This window comes from Rhinolophus ferrumequinum, chromosome 10 (assembly GCF_004115265.2).
Source record: "Rhinolophus ferrumequinum isolate MPI-CBG mRhiFer1 chromosome 10, mRhiFer1_v1.p, whole genome shotgun sequence".
Taxonomy (NCBI): Eukaryota; Metazoa; Chordata; class Mammalia; order Chiroptera; family Rhinolophidae; genus Rhinolophus; species Rhinolophus ferrumequinum.
In genome coordinates, this window is record NC_046293.1 from 78697128 (window position 1) to 78713036 (window position 15909).

At 36.5% G+C, this 15909-nt stretch overlaps 1 protein-coding gene, 1 long non-coding RNA gene and 1 other non-coding gene across 5 annotated transcripts in view; 1 reads left to right on the forward strand and 2 right to left on the reverse strand.

The window, feature by feature from the left end:
* Window positions 1-15909, reverse strand: part of MGAT4C (MGAT4 family member C) — a 558476-nt gene that overhangs the window by 151991 nt on the left and 390576 nt on the right. The window lies entirely within an intron of this gene.
* On the reverse strand, window positions 15039-15200 carry LOC117029530 (U1 spliceosomal RNA). Its single transcript, XR_004424266.1, has one exon. It is a non-coding gene; the product is annotated as a U1 spliceosomal RNA (small nuclear RNA).
* The window catches only part of LOC117028038 (uncharacterized), a 59331-nt gene continuing 58493 nt past the window's right edge, over window positions 15072-15909 (forward strand). For all 3 annotated transcript variants that reach the window (XR_004424055.1, XR_004424056.1, XR_004424054.1), the window contains exon 1: window positions 15072-15192. This is a non-coding gene — a long non-coding RNA (uncharacterized LOC117028038). The remainder of the gene's footprint in view (window positions 15193-15909) is intronic.

Genomic DNA, 15909 nt, shown 5'->3' on the forward strand with positions numbered 1-15909 from the left:
TTTAATGGTGAATGAGCCATAATCTTAATTTCACCAGTAAAATCCTCATCAATAACTCCTGGGGACACATGAATTCCCTTCATAGTTGTACTACTTCTTCCTAGTAATAACCCTACAGTTTTTGGTGGTAAAGGTCCAAAAATCCCCGTGGGCAACGTCTGCATGCCCATTTCAGGAGTTAATACGACGTCGGTGGTGGAACACAAGTCCAATCCTGCGCTGCCTGCGGTGGCCCTGAATAAATCTGTGATGTGTTTCCTTTCGGGGGCCCGCTCTCTTTCGGACCCTGAGCTTGTTCCTGAACTTGCAGTGCCTCATAACATTGTTGAATCGGGGCCTGGGGCTGGCCCCTCACCCAGTTTCCCTGAATCGGATTGCCATCTTTATCTGTTTTAGATTTACACTCATTAGCCCAATGCTTTCCTCTCCTACATTTAGGGCATATATCTGGCGGCTTTTTTGTGGGAGTCGCTGAATTCTCGGGCTCGGCTTTGCGAGGGCATTGAGCCGCTCGATGTCCCAATTTTCCACAAGTAAAACAAGCCCCAGAACGACTCCCTGCATGGAGTTTTGCCTGTTGATACATTACTTCTTTTATAGATTTTCCTTGTAAAGCTGCAGCTAGGGCTATACCTTGAGAAAAAGACGGTCCCACATCTGAGCACAAACGGATAAAATCAGATAAAGTTCCCTTTTTTCTAAATGGTATGATAACTGCTTGACAGGCAGAGTTAGCATTCTCATAAGCAAGCTGTTTAATAAAAGCCTGAGTGGCCACCGTTGAACCAAAAGTCCGCCCTGCAGCTGTACTAAGGCGAGACACAAATTCCTGAAAAGGCTCATCTGCCCCCTGCCTTATTTGAGTAACCTGTTCTTCCTTATGGGAGGAATCAGGCAACATTCGCCAGGCGTCCTTAGCTGCTGCGGCAATTTGACCATAGGCACCAGGCATATAGCCCATCTGATTTCTTAACTCAGCGTATAAGCCTTCTCCTGCTAACATATCGAAAGTAACAGGAATTTGTCTCAATGTATTCTCATTAGCCTTTGTTTTACAATTTTCATAAAATTCTGATTTCCATAAAAGATAATCGCCTCCGGAAAGGCAAGCATGAGCGATGTGCTTCCAATCTTCTGGGGGAGTAGCCTCGCTGGTCAGCGCGTCCAGAATGGCCATGGTAAAAGGAGCAATGGGGCTGTACTGAGCACACGCCTCTTTTAACTCTTTCACTTGTTTCCATTGAAAAGGTCTCCATTCCCTGACTTGATTTCCTGCCTGATCCGTTCTTACAAAAAGAGGATATACACCAAAGTTTTCCGTAGACTCCCCCTGCTTGTGAGCCTCCTCACAAGCCATTTGGAGAGGGGAGCGCACAACAGAATCTGAACCTGGCTTAACATAACCTGGCGGAGGCTTAGTAAACATGTCCCAAATCAGTGGCTGTGGTGGTGGCAGCGGAGGGTCCCACACGCGGGGTCCCTCTGGAGGTGGTGCAGTGGGGTTAATTACAGGGGATTCGCCACCCCCTGGATTTCCCAGATCTCTATAAGGAATCTGGGGAGGCCTGGGACAATCCTCCTCTCTATAAGGAATCTGGGGAGGCCTGGGACAATTTTTCCCTTCCCTAGTAATCTTGAGTTCTACTAATTGTCCTTGAAGCATCTTTATTTGTTCTGTAAGCGTAAAGATACGATCTACAAACCGCCTGCTTTCTTTAGCTGCTGCTATCACGGGAAAATATCTTTCCCTGTCATATTTTGCTGCAGCTTCTTCTAAATCTTTCTGATTTTGAGGGCCTAAATTTTTCCATTGATCATCTGGAGGTCCCTGGCTAGCAGGTTCTTTATTATGCATAGGAGCTTCCTCTGCGTAATCAGCCCCCTCCCTTTCTCCCAGCTCTTTATTATGCTTAGCAAGTCCCTCTGCATATCTGACTTTCTCCCCCTCCTCTTTCTCCTCTGGAGAGGCGGCAGATGGAAGAATTTTTTCATTTCCAGCCTGTTTTATTTTCTCTAGTCTACAGCTCTCACGCTTAAAATTTAAGCAATCTCTGATCAGAGTCCATAACCCGAATGTTTCTATAGGTCCTTGGACAATATAATAGCCTTGTAATTGTTCTCCAACCTTTTTCCCAGTTTCCAAGCTGACGGTACCTTTATTTGGAAACTTAGGGCAAACTTCCTTTACAAATTCTAAAAATTTTCCTAATTGTTCTCTGCTCACCCTGCTGCCACGGGCGGCAAGTAGTTTCTTAAGTCCTCTAACATACAGGTCCTTGCTGCTAGCGTGACCCATTTCTTTGTTCCCTAACTCGGCCCTTCTTTCACACAAATTTCACTCAGATGCCCGTCTGGCCGTGCCCCTCTCGGGACCAAATCTGTCGTAGCTAGAGGCGTTTCGGTATAATCCCCCGAACTGGTGGGACGGAGCCCCAATCGCCGTTATGCCATATGACAGAACCGGAACCTCAGATTAGGGCCCAAACAAGCTCCGTAACACGAAGTCGTGGAGCTACCATTCACTCACACACACATTCGACCGAGGGGACTGTGCCTCACTCACCGCGCATCCATGAACTAAGCCCCACAATCTGAGCCGGATCCTAACCACGCGGTGTTCCTCACCGTTACCCCTATATTCAGGTCCCTGTTCGGGCGCCAAGTGTAGCGGACCAGCCGTTACGAGTCGAACAGTTCCTGACAAGGGGAGTGGGAATGAAAAAGAGACACTCACACAAATGATGATGCGGCCGGTCTTCAGTGATCCTGAAGCACCGTCTTTATTCACTACCACCGTTTATATACCCTTTGAGTATGTGCAGTTTAACAATCACGAGTGTGCATTACCTCACAGAAAGTAAATTTTTAACTTCTACCCAGAAACTTACAAAATCACTAAAGAACTCCCCAAAAGCAATTATCCCATGACAGAATCTATCCATTATCCTGATAGCCATCAGTGATCTGTGTCCGAGAAACTGGCCGTTCCCACCGCATACCTCAGCAGTGTGCAAGCACCCTCCAGGTGCAGGCAAGACAATGCCTCAGGAGCAGAAACAAGTTAATCATAAACTGAGCCAGTTCTCAAAGTTCCAAAGCATCAAGAAATCATGGCTCCCCACAGTACTCGAAACACAGTAGCTCATTTCAGTCTCCCAATCCGACAATAATCTTATGCAGCAAGTAGGTGGTGGTGATAAAATTAGGATATGTCAAGTTTTGGAAAAAAGTAATAAGAACATCATCTTTGTCCTCCATGAAATGAAGAATTAATGAACATCACAGCTCATCAAATGCACTAGCAAATATTTTTAAAAAATAACATTTATATGGACTATAAGAACACATGTGTGTGGTAAGAATCACATTATTCAAGTTAAAAATGTATATTCTCAACTGTTACTAAAAAAAATAAATAAATTGAATTACCTAAAGTTAAATCAATGATGAAGTACATTCTGGGCTTTTCCTACAAATCTTATAATTGACCAAGATGACCTGAATGTCTCCCTCTGCTTGACTAAACTTTTAGAAAGGCCTCTATCTGCTTCTATGCCTAACTGTAGAGATCTCTTTTCTTAGAGAATTTACTTTAGAAAACTTGTCATTGTAAATCCTTTCTTTTTCCCTTTGAGATGTAAATCTTTTTAAAAAGACACTTGCCAAGTTTATAGTCCAAGATTATCTTTCTGAAAGACCTGGGTGGCATCCCTTTGAAAGGTCCAATCATAAGGAGAAAGTACTCTCAGCTCCCAGTCTCTGCAAAGGTAGGAGACTAATGAACTTCAATAGGCCAGAGCCTCATTCTAAATTGAAAAACTACCTTTTGTTATGAAGATATAAGAAAGATTACTTTTACTTTGGGTTGGACCAATTAGAAACCACACATGGACTTTATCCCTGCACCACAGATCTTAAAACTGCCTAGCCTTTAGTTTCATCAGAGTTAGGTTCAGACAATTAGCAGACATGTGCTCCACGCCAAAAGGTACTTGGTATTTGGTCATGTCCAAAACAGCCACGAGCATATTTAGTCCATGGCAAATAGTCTTTGGCATTTGTACCTGTCCAAGATGTTCATGCTTAGAAGATATCCATCAGTTCATATAGCTCAGAGTGCTTATTTCTTCTTTTGGTTTACTGGATTAATAGATAACAACTACTATCATATTTTATTTGCCCAATAATTGTATTGTGGCTGTATTGCCAATAAGAACCCTTCTTGTTTCCATAGTCTAGCTGTTAATGGCTCATGGGTCTTGGCAGGTGAGTTTTTCAATCTTTCATAAGAGCAGGATTTATATTAATTATGGATCAAATTTCAAGAACCATTTGGCATGGACCAAATGTCTCTGTGAACATTTGGACAGGACCAAATGTCCTGCAAGGGTTCACACTGCATTCTGAACTATATCCATTACAGCAATGGCCTAGAACAAAGTCCTCTCTGCCTATTTAGCTTTACCCAGTAAAATATTTGCTCTGACATATAATAATCCTCACAACTCCGAACATACTAATATTTTGGAGAGTAAATCTCTGGATTCGATTTAATTCAAAAATTTTAAATTCCAACTGTGCACTTAATGCTCTTAAGTAGTAGATTAGTTACCTCCCAAAACTAATTCTATTCAGTTAGCTAATAAGAAGCTATGTAAGAACAAAATAAATTTGATAAGTACCTAGAAATTCACTATTTTCATCTTTAACAACTTTATGTATTAATTTCAAAACTGACTTTCAATTTTTAATTTATGTGAATCTTTTCATCTAAATCTTACATTAAAAGTGACATTACATTTTCCCAACGAGAATATTACTATCCGGGTGCATAAGAATCCTGCATTAACAGATTTTTATTAGATCCTTCCTTTTTGAAAAAAATATGGCTTAATAAAAGCTGGTGGCATTCTGTGCATATAATTGTTACAGAAGCTCATATTTTATATTCACCAATATGAGACAATATTAACATTTACATTTTTTCCCTCTAAATATAGATAGGACGTAATGGAAGTTGCAAGGATTATATAATTAAAAATTACATTGTGTTACTGTCAGTATCCTTCTGTAAAAGAAAATCTGTAAAGTACAGTGAAGATAATTCTACACTGTGATTTATCATTAGTACTACTTTCAAAGCCACAATCTTATCAGTAATCATTAGGCTTTGGAATTATTTTCTTTAAAGGAAAATATGAATAGAAGGCTATTACAAATTTTTACACAGTTATTTTTCATTTGATTCCTATATTTAGTTCTAAACTGCAATAATTTTAGCAGCTTTCAACCTTCTTAATATGCTTAGCATCAGCATCGGGTTTTAGGATACATGACATTCTTTCCAAATTCATGTTTAATTAATTTAACCAATCTTAAGGAAATCAATTTTATTTCTGAACTTGATTGTAATAAAAATTATCTGTATTTTCCATCTCCCTGTGGACAGAGATTTAGACAGTAGCAAGAATGATAGGCCTGGGAATAAGGACTCAAGCTTGGCACAAATGACAAGGTGAATTTTTCTTCACAGTTCCATAATTACCACAAGTCTCAGTTCTCATTCCACAGTCACCCAGATGAAGGTGAGAAAGTACTTTCAAATTCTATGAACAACACCAGAACAATTCTTTGGGTAAAAGTTTTGGAATATCATCTCTGTGCTGAAGAAAGAAATTCTAAATAGTCTTACTCATCTGCCTTCTATCTTGCCTCTTAATAATTACATAGATCACAAATCTGTTATTCTCTTAAAGATGAAGCCTGAAAATTTTGGCTCCATTTTATTTTCTTCTCTTGAAACCCTGTTGCTCCCCACTTTATCTACCTCGCCCATTAATCATGATGTCCTATCAATTTCAAAATATTCTGAGTCAGTGATTTCATACACAAATACTCTTGAGATAAGCACGTAGGCAATTGGTTTAACTTAGGTTTTTCTTCAACAGATATGTCCTAATCAAGTAGTGATATTAATATTTACCTTTAATATAAATCCCTTTTAAATGTCTGGATTTATACTGTGGCAAAGACTGACTTGCAAGGGCAACGTTCAGCAACTCTGACAACAATATGCAGAAGTATAGTGAACAGAGCTGTTAGTAATACATCAGTTAACTATAAAGAACTGTGATGTGAGATGACATCTTTGTCTTGTTTCCCCATTCACTTCCAACGAGGAATCAATAAAGTTACCTGGAGCATTCATCAACTCTTTTTAAAATAATGTACAGTCACCACTTATCTTTAAAGCATAATTTACCTGTAGGCTAAACAGTATTAAATGCCTTGGCATTTGATTGGAATTCTGTCAAGTATGTGTATTTCCATTTTACCTGAGATTTTAGTCTAGAGCAACACTTATTTCGATTTTGCACATTTACTTGATACTTTATCTTTATCAGGATAATATAGTATTAAACTTGACTCATTCACTTGACAAATAGTTGATAAACAATTAATATATTCCAGATCTTGTGCTAGGCACTGAGGGTAAGCAAGAGTAGACTTCGTGTTGCTTTCAGTCTGTTCCTAACCTGATTAGAGAGGGAAGTAAGCGAACAATTACATCACAAAGTGATTAGTATATCAACGCAGTTCTATAAGAACGTAGAGAACAGACAGCTAACTCAGAATGAGTAGAGAGATTGGGAGTAACTCATGGCAATATGACTCTTTGCTTTCATCTGTCTTTGAAAGAAAAAAAAGTATTGTAGCTATTTACATTCTACTTGCTATCCTTGTCTTTAATTGTTTGTCTCTTTAGTATTTTTCTGATTCCTACTAGTTTCCTTTGCTGTTTGTACCCTGCCAACAGAGGAGCTGACCCAGACAAGAGTGTCTTGCTTTCTGACATGACTTTATTTTTGTATCTGTTGAAAAGTGAGTCTGGTTGATGTGATCTCAGCCATTTTCTTTGTCTACTAAGGCAGAATCCTTTCAGACTATCCCCAGATCCATGTTTAATCCCCGAAATTTTGAGCTGCTGTGTGTCTTAGGAGTTAACAGTAGTCCAGGTATTTTCTCAGAGCTGTCCTCTTCTTAGAAGAGGAAAACATCTTATGCTAGCTACCTCCTACAATTTTCATCAAAGAAAGACACTAACTGCCTTCCTTTATTCAAAGATTGTAGCCCTGTAAATCTCATTCTATTATGGCTAGATGGAGGTGAGAAAAATAAAAGGAAGAATAGCCATTTCATTTGCATATGCATGAAGCCATACTTTCTGCTTAAGTATAGGTTTTTCTCTAACAAAATAGTGTTTCATCAAACTCCCTATAAAACAACCCTAATAACAGTCTAATCTACTCCACCGAAGAACAGTGATTATTTCATTAAATTTCTTAAAACACTTTTTTTTGTATCACAGTTTTTGGATACAAAGCATATGTGTCTTTGAACAAAACAGAATCAGTGAAAAGTAAATATAGCCATTATCCAACAGTAGAAAAAAAGTCACTGAGATATTATTATGCCAGAACCCCAATGTAAAAACAGAAAAAAATAGGGACAGTAGAAATTTAATAACTGTATTTACTTATTGGATTTTACTTTCCACCAAATTGATATTTTCATATCAATTCCTATTGTAGATATTTATATGAAAGCTTTAAATAGTTAACAAAAGAAAGGTAAGGAAAGACACTCATTGTTTGTGAGTGAGATTTTTGTTTCTGTAAGTTACAGCAAAAGTTCCTTCCATGGGTTGTGCCTTTAAAAATAAGCATTAAACAGTATGTTCTGCGGATTCAGCTTGGCATGTTTCCCCATAGACTTCAGGGTGTGACATCTCCTTTACCAGCTCAATAGCTAAACTCCTAGAACATTAGCTTTGTGTGCTGAAGGATAAGAGAATTTGTGGCTGGAGGATATCTTTTTAATTTACTTGAGATTTCCTGATAACTTTGCCTTTCCAGTTTTTGGCATCAGTGATCTAAATTAATAAATCAATTGGAGACAGAAACATGCACGTATTCTTTCCAAATGTGAGTCTGAGACCTAACGCTGCTTCCCAAGAATTGTTACTACCCTTCCTGTTCAAGGTCACCACGACTGGTTATCACTGCAGTACACTGATTGGGTCACAGATATGGGGCAAAGTGACTGCACAGTTGTAAAGTCATGGTGGTACCATATGTTAAGTCAAGATACCTTTTCTGACATTTAATAAAGCAGTTTTAAACTTCACAGTGGAAAAAAAAAGTGGATGATACCACACTGTTCTTTCACTGTTATATATAGTAGTTATGTCATCAGTCTCCAAAATTAAAAGAACCACCACCATTGTAAGAGTTTATGTTTAATGATGCTCTAACATAGATTCATTAAAAGAAACTAGGATATCAGTATAAAATGCATGAAGCTTCTAGACATGTTTACTCAAAAATTACATATACCAATCAATATTCATACATTCCATATCCATGTTGGAAAATTATATGGCGTGTGCTTAACAAGGGTTTTTACACATCCAAAGCAAAGTTAAGAGTAAAGAAGACCCACTGAGGCAGTTTGAAAATTAGATCAATGAAGTTATATGGAGATAGGGAAAGAAGGATTTTAAATTAAGTTTTAACTTTCTCCATTTCTGTGACTGTCTAAAGTCAAATTCTCCATTACCCCGTTGTTAGACTATTGCAAGTGGTCTTCCTGCTTCCACGAGGTGCCCCTGCAATCCATTCTCCTCCTCGGGGTCTATGTGACTTTTGTAAAAATGAATCAGGTTATGTTGCATCCCTCCTGAGTTCCCATTGCACTCCACAGAGTACTCCACTTCTACATGCTACAGGGCTCTACAACCGACATCTTTTCTTGGCACCACCTCTGTGACCTCATTTCTGACGACTCTGAAAATTACTCTCTATAATCCAGATATACTGAGTTTCTCCGTGCTTCTGTAACTCTCCAAGCTCACTCTCGTTTCTATGTCTTTGCATCTCTTGGGTCCTCTGCACAGACCTTTATCCTTCTGGATTATGTCTGTCATTCTCTCTTCAGATCAAATCACCAGAGACCTTCCCCTATCAGCTCTCATTTAGGTCACCTATGCTAATCATTTCCTGTCACATTATCCTGTTTTATTTCCTTCAGAATATTTGTCACTATCTGACTTTTGTTTATAGTCTATCTCCACCACCTTTAGAAATTTTTATGTAGGTAGGGATCTTGTGTAATTCATTGCTTTATTCCCAATGTCTAGAGCAAAATTTCAAACATGGTACATGTACAATGAATATTTGCTGGCTAATACATTTGCGTTTCTTTCATTCAGACCCAATGTTCTGATTCTAAAGTCAGGTCAAATTGCATCATATTTATTTCTTGTAGATTCTGTTCTCAGATTCTGTGACCTAAAAGGGTCTTCATGACTTGTCTCTATTTTCTAATCCTAGAAGAACTCCACACTGGATTTTGAGTAATGGGGTAGGGATTATTTGTTATGAGAATGCTATGATTTATAAGATCCTTCCACAATACATTCTGGAGTAAGTTAGGGTATAAATATATTTCAATTAAAAATAATTCATAGATACATGAATGCCATCCTGACATTCCTTTTCCCACAGACTATGCATTTTCTATATGCAAGTTTGTATGACTTAATTTATATCATTTTAAAAATAACTTTCTGGCCTTTTTAATGGTTCTATCATAAGGAAAAACACAAGATCCTTCAATAAAAAATGGGATATCTTTGCATCTTCCACCTTGCTCAACAGTATACACACACACACACACACACACACACACAAATACACACACACCCCTGAAGACAGTATTTACAATAAACTTACCTCATTAGAGACTGTTGTCATATATAAATTTGTGATTGATAATGTATAAGTCAGAAATAGGAAATCTCAAAGAAACTCTGTTCTAGTACACATCACACAGGCATAATCCACTGTATAAAAAATAAATGCAAGCTCTCTGAGAAAGGAAAATAAGAGGTAAACAATACATGTCTCCTTTTATAAACAGAATCAGCTCTAATTTAAGGAAACATATAATGCAGATTATATAAAAATAAAACTATATTTGAAAATCAGATGTGGTACTTTAAATGTACCCCTTTGTGCAGATAAGAAAACCAAATTTGTAAACTTTTAAACTAAACAGTGAGCTTTGGTTAACTGAAAATAAAATTGAAACAAAAGAGTCAATTAAAATAAATTAAATTACATTCTGTTCTCCATCAAAAGTGACAGATTTTTTCTATTACATTTTCCTGACATTGAGTAAGAAAAAGTCTCTTATTGTCACATTGTTTTATTGTAAAGCCTGTTTCTATCCATCTAAATTATACCTTTATAATTGTATGGAAGTCAAAATTTAAATAGCATTTTGGGTTAATTATAGAATAACATAAAAAAAAATCTGTGATATCTAGGAGACAAATTGTACTTAATTTTAATCTTTTCAGAAATAATTAAACTCAAAATGAGATTTGGGAATTTTATTATCATTATTATTCCTTTCTTACTTCCTAGTTTTATGTTGTTGTTTTTTTCCCCCTAAAATCTAGACATACCTCAGTGGAAACTTGTATTTTTTGAACCACCACTCTCCTTTGTGCAAATGTTAACAGGAAGTTTAAATAAAATAAAAGTGCTTCTAATAATTTGTAATTCTAAATACAGCATAAAATTTTAAATGCAAATTTACTATGCAATTTTGTTGGTATTCACTGAATACTCACTGAATTAAATTTTGGTGAGAGGGAGAAAACAAAACCAAGCAAACTCACCTGCGTGTAATAATGGATCTTTTTAAAAAAATGTATAATATACAATATTTTACCCATAGCTACTAGAGATATACAATCATGTGAGGAATACACAGTGTGTTGTTAGAAAGGAAAGAAATGTATACACTACAATATGATAAGTACCATGATTGGAGTAAGTTTCGGATTTGTACAAGGAAGGTTTCTTGGAATTTACATTGAGGTTTAAAGAATGATTAAAAGTTTTATTGTTCTCATATCAAAACAACAAAATTTTCCAAGACCTCAGATGTGAGATATATTTGAAGAGTAAGAAAAAAACATGGGCCTGAAATATGGTATATGAAGAGGGATTCCTGGGAATTTGCTCATTTCCCTTTCTTCCTAACACCTGGAAATAACTCAATTCTGGTTAAAGTTATGTCTCTATCTCCATAAGCCTTTAAATTTCCTCTCTCTCTTCTCAGTCTCACCTGAACTCCTTGTTCCCTAGTTCACTGAAAAATAGGAGACATCAGATGAGAAGTTTTAAATTACTGTCCCCAACCTCTACCCAAATCACCAAATCTACAAACTGACTAACATGCAACCACATATCCATCTTCCCTTCTGATAAAGCAAAGGGAGCATGTGTCTAAGATCAACCCTTCTTCTACTTCATGGTCTGGGTTTCACCCCCTTATACATACTCTTGGACATCTATGTTGTCATTGGTTTCACTCTTTCTCTTCACTGTTATTGGCAATATTTTCCACCTCTACTGTAATTTTCACATCAGAATATAGATATTATGTATTGTCCCCCCTTTCAAAAAAGAACTTCTGACTCCACAATCCACTCCAACTATTGCTCCATTTCTTTGCTCCTATTTGCAGAAACACATACACACATGTGGTCTATATTCATTATTTTGTTTAGTCTTTTCCCACTCTTTTGCACCTCCCTCCAAATAAGCTTTGTTTCCATTACATCAGTGAAAATTCTCTTGTCAAAGTCACTATTTGCCTCCCGGCTGCCAAATCCAATGGTATGTTTCTAGTTCTTGATAAACTCCTCAGATTCCGATACATTTGATCACTGTTCCCTCCTCTTGTGTTCTTTATTCATTATCAAAGATTCCATCCTATTCTTTCTGTTCCCCTCTCAATGAATACTTCTTAGTCTCCTTTCCTGGTCTTCCTTTTCATCCAAACTCCAAATAAGGGAGGGGCCAGTACTGACTCTTCAATTAGAATCTGTCTCGACATACTATATCTCGAATTGCAGCCCTTCGCATCATCTCCCTTTCTACAATCTTAGTCCACACCACCACCTCTCACCTGATCTACCTTTGCCCTAGGTCTTTTCATCCGATGACCTTCTTTTATGTCAGAATGTGCCTACCCCAAGGTATTTGCTCTCCGTGTCTGGAACATTCTTACTTACTGTGTTTCCCTGAAAATAAGACCTAGCCAGATAATCAGCTCTAATGTGTCTTTTGAAGCAAAAATTAACATAAGACCAAGTCTTATATTATATTACATAAGACCCAGTCTTATCATAAAATAAGACAGGGTATTATATTATATTATATTATATTATATTATATTATATTATATCATATACCCGGTCTTATAGTAAAACAGACCAGATCTTATATTAATTTTTGTTCCAAAAGACACATTAGAGCTGATTGTCCAGATAGGTCTTATTTTGGGGGAAACACGGGAGATGTTTGGATATCGCTTCTTTCACATCTCTGATCAAAATCCCATGCCAGAGTGCTCTCAATATAACATATTACGCCAAAGAGCCATTCTCTCCACTTATTATGCTTTATTTCCTTTCCAGCACTTGTCATGGCCTGATGTAATTATTTGTTTTTATTTTTCACCTATATTCACTAGAATGCAAAGCATCCCAAGAGCAGACTTTGTTTTGTTTCCTGCTATATCCCCAGAGTGTAGAACTCTGCCTAGAACAGAGTTGCTACTGAAAAAATTCTTATTAAAGTATCATGCCAGTCTCACAAAATGAGATGGAGAGATGGAGAGGACAGAAGACAGAAAGATGATTTGGTACTCCAAAAGAGGCCAAAAAAAAAAAAAAAAAGGACAATTAAGTTTAAATAAAAAAATCTTCTGTATATAGAGTTGAGTTTTGTGTTCTGGGATTCTAATCAAGTATTCAAGACTTCAGTTTTTTCATAGAGACTATGTTGGATTTACCTACTTTTTCTTTTGTTAAACTGAGTTCTCCTTGAACTGTGACAGGGATAGCAAATAGAACCTTACTATTTCTGAAAATAAACATACTCCTGATGGTACATCGTTTTAGGTGTAAAATATAACCTCTTCAATACCTATTTCCTTAAATCCCCATCACTCTCCCATTGCACATACACAATTCCAATCCTCTGACACACACACAATACAAATGGCTGAAAATGTTCTGAATCACTTGATGATAGCATTCAAGCACTCATGTTAAATCTCCTGCATCATTACCTTCACCAGGTAGGCATTGCTTCCTTTGTATTATACAAAAGAGTCATTTGCTTAGCTTCCTGGATTTTAAAACAAATCAAATTATTTCAGACCATACATTTAAAAATTAAAATAAGAGTGAGCAAATTCAGTATAAGTATTGAAAACTAAATCCACCTTTGTAGAAAAGGGGGTGGGAGTTCAAATAAGGGATCTTAGAGAGAAATCTATGTTCTTACAGGAGCCCAAGGCATACAGTCATGTGTCACTTAACGACAAGATATATTCTGAGAAATGCATCATTAAGCAATTTCATCTTCTGCGAATATCACAGAGTGCAGTGACACAAGCCTAAATAGTATAGACTACTACACACCTCGGCTAACTGATCCTAGGCAACCGACCCATACAGCTAGTTGTACTGAATACTATAAGCAATTATAACAAATGGTATTTGTATATCTAAACATATTAAACATAGAAAACACACAGTAAAACATGGTATAAAAGATTAAAAATGGTACATTTACATAGAACACATAATTGGAGCTTGCAGGACTAGAAGTTCTGGGTGAGTCAGTGAGTGAGTGATGAGTGAATGTGAAGGCCTAGGACATTCCTATATACTACTGTAAACTTTATAAACACTCTACACTTAGGCTACAGAAAATTTATAAGACAACAGGAGTTTAAATCAAGCACAAGAAAATGACGCAATCAAGAGCTGTGGGGAAACACAACAGGTATACTGCTGCTGCTGGCATAACGTGGCATACTCTTTTACAGCAAACAATTTTATATAAGTACACTCTAAAAAATAAGTATGATATAGTAAGCACATAAACAACTTGTTCATAATAATTATCAAGTATCATATACTGCACATAATTGTATCTACTTTACAGTACTTTTTAAAAAATATTTTTTGATTTTTCAATAAAATACATATTTCTTTTGTTTTTCAATAGAGTTGACATACAATATTGCATTACTAGTTTCAAGTGTACGACATGGTGATTAAACATTTATGTAACTTATGAAGTGATCACCCCAATAAATCTAGTACCCATTGACACCATGCATAGTTATTACAATATTATTTTTTTAATTAAAATTTATTGGGGTGACAAGGGTTAGTAATATTACATAGGTTTCAAGTGTACAATTCTGTAATACATCATCTATATATCACATTGTGTGTTCACCTGCTATCACCGGAGTCAGTTCTCCTTCTACCATCATATATTTGACCCCGTTTTCCTTATGCTATAATTTACATCCCTATGACAATTTTGTAGCTACCAATTTGTACTTCTTAATCCCTTCTTCTTTTTCACCCATCCTCTTAACTCCCCTCCCATCTGGCAACCATTAAAATTCTCTCTATATCTATTAGTTTATTTGGTTTTGTTTATTTTACTTTTTAAATTCCACATATAAGTGAAATCATATGGTACTTTTTTTTCCTCTGTCCGACTTATTTCACTCAGCAGAATACCCTCTAGGTCCATCCATGTTGTTGCAGATAGCAAAATTTCATTAATTTTGTGGCTGAGTAATATTCCATTTTATGTATGTACCACTTCTTCTTTATTCAATCATCTATGGATAGATACATAGGTTACTTCCATATCTTGGTTATAGATACATAGGTTACTTCCATATCTTGGTTACTACAAATAATGTGGCAATGAAGATATGGATGCATATTTCTTTTTGAATTACTGTTTTTAATTTCTTCAGATACATTTCCAGTAGTGGAATTACTGCGTTCTTCTCTGTCTCCTATTATATAGCCTTTGTTTTTTTCTGTTTTTTTTTTTTTTTTTTTTTTTTTTTTTTTTTTCCAGGAGAGTGTGAACGCAGTCCCCCACTACCACAAATTATACAGTCGAGTTTCCCACATTTGGGGGAATTGCAGTGGTCACCACATCCGGAGTGCAATGGATAAGCCTCGCCCTGGGAAAACCACCTTCGTGATCATGGTATCTCCCCTGCCAGGTAAGTATAGCCTTTGTTTTAAAGTCTGTTTTGTCTGGTATAAATATTGGTACTCCAGTTTTTTGTTTATTTCCATTTTCATGAAATATCTTTTTCTATCTCTTTGCTTTGTCTGCATGTTTGTTTCAATCTGAAAAGAGTCTCTTGTAGGCAGCATATGTAAGGAAGGGTCTTGTTTCCTCACCATTCAATCACTCTATGTCTTTTGATTAGAGTATTTAATCTTTTCACATTTAAAGTAATTATTGATAGGTATGTAGTTATTGACATTTTATTATTCATATTTTTTCTTTTTTCTTTTTTTTTTCCCCTTCTTCTTCTTAAGGAAGCCCCTTTAACATTTTTTCTTGTAATATTAGTTTGGTGGTAGTAAACTCCTTTAGCTTTTTCTTTTGTGGGGAGCTCTTTATCTGTCCTTCGATTCTAAATGATAGTTTTGCTGGGTAGAGTCATCCTGGTTTTGGGTCCTTGATTTTCATTACTTTGACTATTTTGTGCCTATTCCTTCTAGCCTGCAAAGTTTCTGTTGAGAAATCAACTGATAGTCTTATGGGAGCTCCCTTGTAAATAACTCACTGCCTTTCTCTTGCTGCTTTTAACCTTTGGCATTTTTATTATGATAATCTCTTGGTGTGGGCTCCATTAGTTTTATCTTATTTGGAACTCTCTGCACTTGCTGGGCTTGTATATCTATTTCCTTTGCCAGGTTAGGGAAAT